Source organism: Alligator sinensis, unplaced genomic scaffold, assembly GCF_000455745.1.
Source record: "Alligator sinensis unplaced genomic scaffold, ASM45574v1 scaffold131_1, whole genome shotgun sequence".
Classification (NCBI taxonomy): Eukaryota; Metazoa; Chordata; order Crocodylia; family Alligatoridae; genus Alligator; species Alligator sinensis.
In genome coordinates this window covers 7657848-7665515 of record NW_005841830.1, presented here as the reverse complement: position 1 = coordinate 7665515, position 7668 = coordinate 7657848, and the positions used below count along the sequence as shown (strand labels likewise).

Genomic DNA, 7668 nt, shown 5'->3' with positions numbered 1-7668 from the left:
AGGCGCTGCCACTTGCTCGCGGCCAGGTAAAAGGGGGCCTAGCCGGGCCGGGGCAGGGGGTCCTGCACCTGCGCCTGGGCCGGGTGACCCCGGAGCTTCCCTTCCAACCCACCGGCGTGGGGTGGGCGGGTGCTGCGCGCCTTGGCGGCAGGTGGGCCAGGCCGCTGCGTGCGCGCGTCTGTTGCGGGGGCGTCTTTGCCCCTGGGTGGAGGAGAGGCCTGCGCGCCTGTAGGGAGCCCTGCGCCTGCTGAAGTTGCCCGCCTCAGGCCCTGCCCTACTCTGAGCGCGTTTCGTCCGGGTTGGGGAGGGGAAGGAGTGGCAGGTGGGGGCGGGAAGGGGTGTGTGTGTGTGTGTAGGTGGGTAGGGCCTCTGTGATGTGTGCTCCCGTGCATGGGGAGGCAGAGGTGGGAGGTGGGGAAGGCCTTTGCCTGAGTCCCCCTCCCTCCCTCCCTCCCTGTGAGCATGCATCTGGTCAGCCCATGGGGAGTGTTGCTGTGGGTGCTGGGTGGCCAGCAGGCAGAGGCCTGGTGCATGTGTTTCTGTGGACTGCTGTATCCCCTTGAGGTTCCTTCCAGCTGTGTTTCTCTATGGTTTCTGTGATGCTGGTGGGTGGAGGGGGGAAGGGACTGGCTGGCAGGGTCCGAACGTGCATATGAGGGTGGGTGCACGTTGGCTGGAGGAGGGAGAGATAAGGTGACAAGTGGGCCAGGCCTCTGTGTTGGTCGGGTAAGGCATTGGCAGATGTTAAAATGCAAGAAGCAGGAGGACAGGGCCTGGGAACATGTGTGTTGGCCAGTAGAGCTGGGGGTAGAGGTGGCTTCTGTGTGTATCAGGTAAGGTATGTTGACAGGTGGGAAGGTACATGTATGTACATGCATTATTATTTGCAGGTGGGCAGCTGAAGGGACAGATGGACAGGGCCTGCGTGCTCACTTGTGCTTATTGACAGGTGGAGGAAGGGGGATGGTTTGTAGGCAAGGTCTGGATATGTGTGTGCTGGTGGGACTGTCAGAGGAGGGGATTTGATAGTTTTGTGTGTACTGGAAGGTCCAAGAGCAATGGGTAGGCTTGGGTCTGTGTGTGTTGTAAATAGGAGACATGGGGGGGCAAATGAGACAGGTGTGTCTGCATTTGTGTGTATAAAGAAAGGAGGGGTGATTGATGATGGTTACCAGACAGAGCTTTTGTATCTGTGTGTAGTGGAAGAAGGGGGACTAGCAGGTACACAAAGTCTCTGTGTCTATTGGTAGCGGGCAGAGATGGTAGATAAGTAAGGTCTCTCTATTTTGGGAGGGAGAGCAGGTGGGCAAGAACTCTACCACAAGTGGGGCATAGAGGTGACAAATGGACAAAGCCTTAGTGTGTATTTATATAATTAAAGGCAAAGACCTTGAGGTGTGTGTGTGTATTGGAAATAATGAAGGGACAGCTGGACAAGGCTCTTCATATGTATTGGGTGGGCAAAGAAGATCTTTGTGTGTGTATTGGTAGATGGAGAAAAAAGGTGATGTGTGAGGGAAGGGTCTGTGTAAGAAGGTGGTGGGAGCAGGCCTGCATGTGTATTTCGAAAAGAAGATGCAGGTGGGTTTGCATGTATATTACCAGTGATGGGGTAGACAAAGCTGTGTCTTCATTGTGATGCTATTGGCTGTGCATATGTGACACAGTTCTTAGTGAAGTAGGTCTTTGTGTATTTTCAGGTGGTAGCAGGCAGATGGGGGTGGGCTGTAGGTTTCTTCATAGCGCAAGATGGCAGGCATGTGGTAAAAGTGGTGTGTGTGGCTTTACCCATGGGAGACAAGTGAGTCTGTGCATATATATTTTTTGGTAGAGTAGTAGATAGGAGCATGGATTCATTGGGGAGGACAGATGGTGGTTGGGCAGACTTCAAATGTATTGTGGAAAGGGAAGTGGCAAGCTGGTTGGCTTGCCTGTCTATATACTGGGATGGGGACGGGAAGTAGTGGGAAGGGCCAGAAGGTATGGTGGGGATTATAGATGGATAGGAGGCCATGAACTTGTTGTGTTGGGTGCTTGGTATGGGGTAGGTGGGCTAGATGCGTGTTGTAGGGAGGCTGGAGGGAGTGGTTTCTGTGTCCTTTGCATATATTATGGGATATGATTGAGACACAGGAGCATGCATTTTCTGACTGGTGGGTGGAGGTGGGGGGGAAGTGGCTGGTAGCCGAGGTCCCTGTTACGCACCTGAGGGGAGCCCGAGTTTGTATTTTGAGGAGAGTGGGTGGCCAGACAGGCAAGCATGCCTGGAACTTTTTTGGGGTCAGGGAAGTGGAAGCTATGCCTTTGCATATACAAGGAAGTATGGTGGCAGTTTGAAGAGCTGTGTTGGGGAGAAGTGGTGGGCCAGTGGACTTTGTGGAAGGGAAGAGAGCTGGCTAGGTGTTGGGTCCATAGCTATATTTATAGCAGTAGGGGGAAAGGTGGCTTGTAGACTGGTGGTAGGTGACTGGAAGGAAAGTATGGGCTGGTGGCCATGTATGTTGGGTAGAGAGAGTGCGCTTGTAGCAATACTGAGGTGGAGAAATAGGAATCTGTGGGTATGCTGGAGTGTGGGAAAGTTGCAGACTGTTGGGTAGGCTTGTGTATCTTATGTGAATTGTGCAGAGCAACAGGTTACAGCCTGGCAGGGATCCTAGCCCTTATGCTCTGAGACAGTTTAGGGCAAAGTCTGCAGGAACCTGCAAATTGGCAGGTTCCTATAATGAGAGGAGTGAGGGAGCAGCTGCATTGGGGACAAGAGAAACGGGGACCGGTGTCTTTGTTGTATTTGATGAAATGGTAAGTTTTTTATTTGGGGACGACATGCAAGGAGTCTTTGGGTGTACATATTTTGGAGAGACAGAGGGGAAATTAGGAGTAATGTGTGGTGAAGGTGTGGCAAAAATGAGGAAATTGGTAAGGTCTGTGAACAGCGTGTACAGCAGTGGGGGCCATCCTTTTCAGCAGTTGTGCCACAAATTTAGCCTTGCACTTCAGTCCTTTTCCCTTACCTGATCTGCTCTGTTTTTTGCTTGTCCTGTGCTTCCCTGCATGATTTGCTGCTCTGCTTTCTGCTTCCTGCCCTGCCACTATGCTGTCTGTCCCCTCCCAGAACTGATATGTGCCTCATATAGAGGCTGTCCATGCTACTTGTGACACCTATGGTGCCTTGGCCACACCAGTGTAGGGACTGGCTTGGAAAACCTTTTTGTTCTGATGGTAGAATGGGGCATAGGGCAATTGGTAAATTATGTTGAGGAGGAATGCAATTAGATGGGAGAAAATGTTTGGTGTGATTTCTCTTTAGTCTGGGGTAAGAGAAGAACCTGCTCTGGAGATTTGAAGAGAGAATAAATATGAGAAACTGAGAGGGTTTATGTGTAGATTAAAAAAGGGGAGAAGGGTATGAGGAACTTTTAGAGGTATGTGTTGTGAAGAGTGGGAAGCTGTGTGTGGGGTGAGAAGGGGTGAAAGAGTAGAAGTTTCGAGGCTATGTTTGTATTGGGATGGGGAAATGCTAGGAGGGTGAATGTCTGTGTGGTGAAAGGGAACCTGGGAAGCCTGCACAGGGTGCTATTGGGGAAGGAGAGCTCTGGTCTTTATAGATAAGGAGTGTTTTTTTTGCAGGAGGAGTGGCAGGGGAGAGTGAAGAAGGGAGACTCTTAGGGGCAAGAGTCAGGAGTTCTGTGCATGTTATGAATAGGGATCAGGGGTGTGCCCAGGAGGTTATATTAGGTGGGCTGCGAGGCTTCTATGACCTTAACTGCACTAAAGAGAATACTATGTTTTAACTTGTGATAGCCAATATAAGGTCAAGTCTTAGTGAAGGCAAGTCAGCTTATAGCCTTTACATGGTAGCAAGTCAAAGTAGATTAAAAAAAAACCCCTATGATTAATTGCCAGTTAAATCTAGCTAGTTAAACAAATATATTTATGAACACTAGTTTGGACACAAGGTGTCAAATACCTCTAGTTGGTGATAATTAACTTGAAGTCTAGCATAGATAACCTTAGTATATGTGTGTTATGAGAGCAGGAGCTAGGCTGCCTCTACATGTACATTGTGTACAAGTGACAGTTCACATATTTTGGAGTGGGTGTAGGCCAGAACCTTGAGGATGCTTGTTTATTTCTTATGGGATGGAGGTGGGGAAAGTGTTCATGTCCAGGTGTTAGGGCAGGGGTGGGCAAAATGCGGCCCTCCAGGCCATTCTGTCTAGCCCACAGAGCCCTTAAAAACATTTAGAAAATGAATATTTATCTGCTCTGGCTGCCTGTCATGCAGGCCTTGATGGCTTGCCAAAACTCAGTAAAAGGCCCTCCACCTGAAATAATTGCCCACCCCTGTGTCAGGGAATGGGAGTTGTGTGCAGTGTGGCAGCGGATGCATTGGGGAGGGTGGTGTAGTTTAGGTCTGTTTGTTGAGGAGAGTTAGTTGTGTTTTTGGTTATAGAAAATGTAACAAGGGTGGAAAAATGTGATGCCTTGTATGTGGTTAGGTGCAAGTGGCTGAGAGAATGTGGGGGCTAAGAGTGCTGGGCGTTTTGTGTGCATGTTATGTAGTCTTCTTGTAGAGCTCAGTGATGAAAAAGATAGCAAGCCTGTATGTATTTAGAGCATAAGCTTGTAAGCCTTACTTTTTTTGAAGTTGAGTGTTGGTGAGGTTAAGGGGCTTACATGGCGAGTGAAAGGAGCCAAGGGGTATAAATCGGTGCAGTTAAGGAAGCTGGACATCTGATGAATGGAATGGGAGAGCTGACAAGATGGTGTTTGGAGGCATCCGTGTATATTAAAGTGAGAAATATAATTGTAGTGATTGGGGTGGGAAGCTGGAGGTCTTGAGTATGTACTGTAGTGGTGGCAGAGAATGAATCTGGTTGTGCAGAAAGGTGAAGGGCTTGCTGACACTGATACTGGTGGATCTCCAATATCTCTGAGCTTTACATGAAGCGGATGAGTGATTTTGGTGGTGAAGAAGAGGGTGTTTGTTTGTGTGGTCTTAGACCTGGGAGGAGCTTGGAAGCATATTTGGTGAGGGAGGGAGGAAAGTATAGGAGTTCAGAGTCCTGATTCAGGAGGAATTAGGGTTGTAGAACTGAAATCTTGGGATTTGGTGGTAGGAAACTTCAAGCTTTGTGCCTAAGGAGGTCAGACAAGAAGCTCTTTAAGAATTATAGATAATGGAACAGGGAGACCATGTGCAGTGCATGTAGAGAATTGGCAGGTGTAGGTCTGCATACAAGTTATGTGGGGTTGGGCAACCAGGAGCTGGGTACGTAGCTGGGGGGGGATGTGGGAGTCATGTATGTGTGGTAGGGGTAGAATTGAAAGGCTTATGTTTAGTGGACTGTTGTGGGAAGGAAAAGGGGAGACTTTAGTGAGCTGGAGAGCACTGCTACATTTGGTGAATTTGAGGAGACTTGCAGCATTCTAGGGGCTTAAAATGGCATTCGGAAGTTAAGAATTGCCATTCAGAAGTTAAGATTGTGAAACCTTAATTTATTCCCTTTATATCTATGCATTATGAAGTAGTGTTTATGTGACCACATACTGATTCTTTTGTGGGACCCTTGCCTCAATCAGTGCACCAGCTTGACCTCTTTTGAGTGCACATGAGGATTATGTAGGACTTCTTCACCAGTTGCATAGTTTGGAAGTTTTATTGCAAAAAAACAGGGAATTGAAGGAAGAGAAGAGTCCCAAGCACCTGCAACCTTAATTTTAGCATTTTTGAACTTTAGAGTCTTTGACTTTGCAAACTTTAAAAACGTTTCTTGTGTGTGTGTGTAATTTTTTTTTTAAAGAAGCAAACTGAAAATGGGAATTTGTGTGGTAGGATCAGCAGGGTTGGACGCTTTAGAATTCCTCATATAGATCCTCTGCTAGAGCAAAGTAACTGATAACTGTAATAGGCTGTTATTCCTCATGCAAAGCTTTAAGTGGGGCGGGGGCACTTCTTTTTCAGTTTTTAGCTATCAGCAGAGGAATGGTGGGAGTTAGGAATACAGCCCAGGGTCCCAAACCTGGAGTGGGGTATGCCCTGGTGCAGTAGCTTTCAAACTTCCTAAAGTCATGAAACCTTTTCATACTGCTTCTTTTGCTGTGGAGCCCCTACCTCTGGCTCTGCAGACTATGTGAGCTGATGTGGATGCAGGTGCTGTGGCCCAGCAAAGGTAGTGCATTACCTTCCTGCCCACTCTGCTGTTACCTCCAGTGTCTTTGTGGAACCCTTGATGACCTGTCATGAAACCCCAGAATGCAGTTTGAAAATGGCTTCTCTAGTGCAAGGGTGGTCAGCCGGAGGCACGCGTGCCACAAATGCCATGGGCAGCCTGTGTGGTATGTGGAGAGGACAGGCAACACAGTGGCAGACAGGGCAGGGAGCAGAAAGTAGAGCAGCGAAGGGGGATAGGAGCCCCAAATCTTGAAAGCGTCACTTATTTGTGGTCCCCCTGCCAAAAATATTGGCCCTCACTGTTGTATTGGACACAGCCATTTGTCTACTTTTGTCAGTCTTTTCTGTCCTAGTCCTTGTTCATGTGGAGCAATGTCTTGTTCCTTCTTGTAGTCTAGTCTTGTTCTTTAGCAAGTCTCTTGTGTCTTCCCCTTCTCTTCCCTTCTTCCCAGATCCTGCTGCCTATTTCTTCATCCACCATGGACTCAAGTTGCTCTTTGCATTTCATGTCCCAGTTGGTTCTCAGTTTTGCAGCCTGGTCAGTTCCAATTTTGTTGGATCCCTCAGATCTGGCACCTGTGCCATATAGTCAGATTGGGTTGCCTGCCTGGCAGTGGGTGGCACGGAGTCCAAGAGAATATGGCTCTCTGATCAGTTTTGATATTCTGTTCTAGCTAAACCTCAATTTCCAGGAAAGTCCTACTGACCTGTGGATTGGAGCATGGTCAGTGTGAACAAACTATTTGGGAAATTTTGGTAGTAAAACTCCAAGCAGGTCTTTACTGAGAATGTACAAAATGTAATTAGAGGTGCACCAGTCCATATCATATTGGCACCAATAAAAGGAAAATTGACATTATTGGCAATCAGCTTTTTTTAGATGATGTGGCTGATATGTTGCTGATAAATGCCGCATGGATGTGCATAGCCAGGAGTGCAGCCCAGCATCTTGGAGAGCAGTGTCCAGTTGGTAAGTCTATTGGGGAGGAAGGGGCATGGGGCTGGGGCAGTGAGGGAGGAAGTGGGGCTAGGGCTGGGGCAGGCACTGCCCAGCCAGAGTGGGGCACAGGACAGAGCTGGCAGCTTGTCCAGGTTAAGTGGGGTAGGGAGGGTGCCTCCTACCACTGCACGCACCCCCGGGGGAGGCACTGGGGACATGTGCCCCCTGGATCTGTACACAGGATGAGGGTGGGCTGTGTACTCAGGGCTGGGGCTGCTCCAGCCTCTCTCCGGTGGCTGTGCTTGAACTGGGTGGCAGCAGCACTGGGAGGGGGAGCTATGGAAGGGCCTGAGGCACCCCAAAATTTGCTGTAGCTTCTTTCCCCCCTTCCTCCCCACTACTGCCACTGCTTCTGCCCTGCCTGGCCTGAGCACAACTGCTAGGAAGAGGCTGGAGCGGCCCTGGCCCGGACTGTGCAGTAGGCAGCCCACCCTCACCCTGTGCACAGATCTGGTGGGGAAGGTGCAGGGGCATATGCCCTCCATGCCTCGTC

General features: G+C 49.3%; 1 protein-coding gene across 5 annotated transcripts in view; it reads left to right on the top strand.

Moving 5' to 3' along the window:
- Nucleotides 1-7668, top strand: part of PPM1B (protein phosphatase, Mg2+/Mn2+ dependent 1B) — a 104615-nt gene that overhangs the window by 800 nt on the left and 96147 nt on the right. For 4 of the 5 annotated variants that reach the window (XM_025205722.1, XM_025205771.1, XM_025205537.1 and 1 more), the window contains exon 1: nt 1-26. The exons of the other annotated variant lie outside the window; for it this stretch is intronic. The gene's annotated coding sequence lies outside the window, so the exon portion shown is untranslated. The remainder of the gene's footprint in view (nt 27-7668) is intronic. 5 annotated transcript variants of the gene reach the window in all.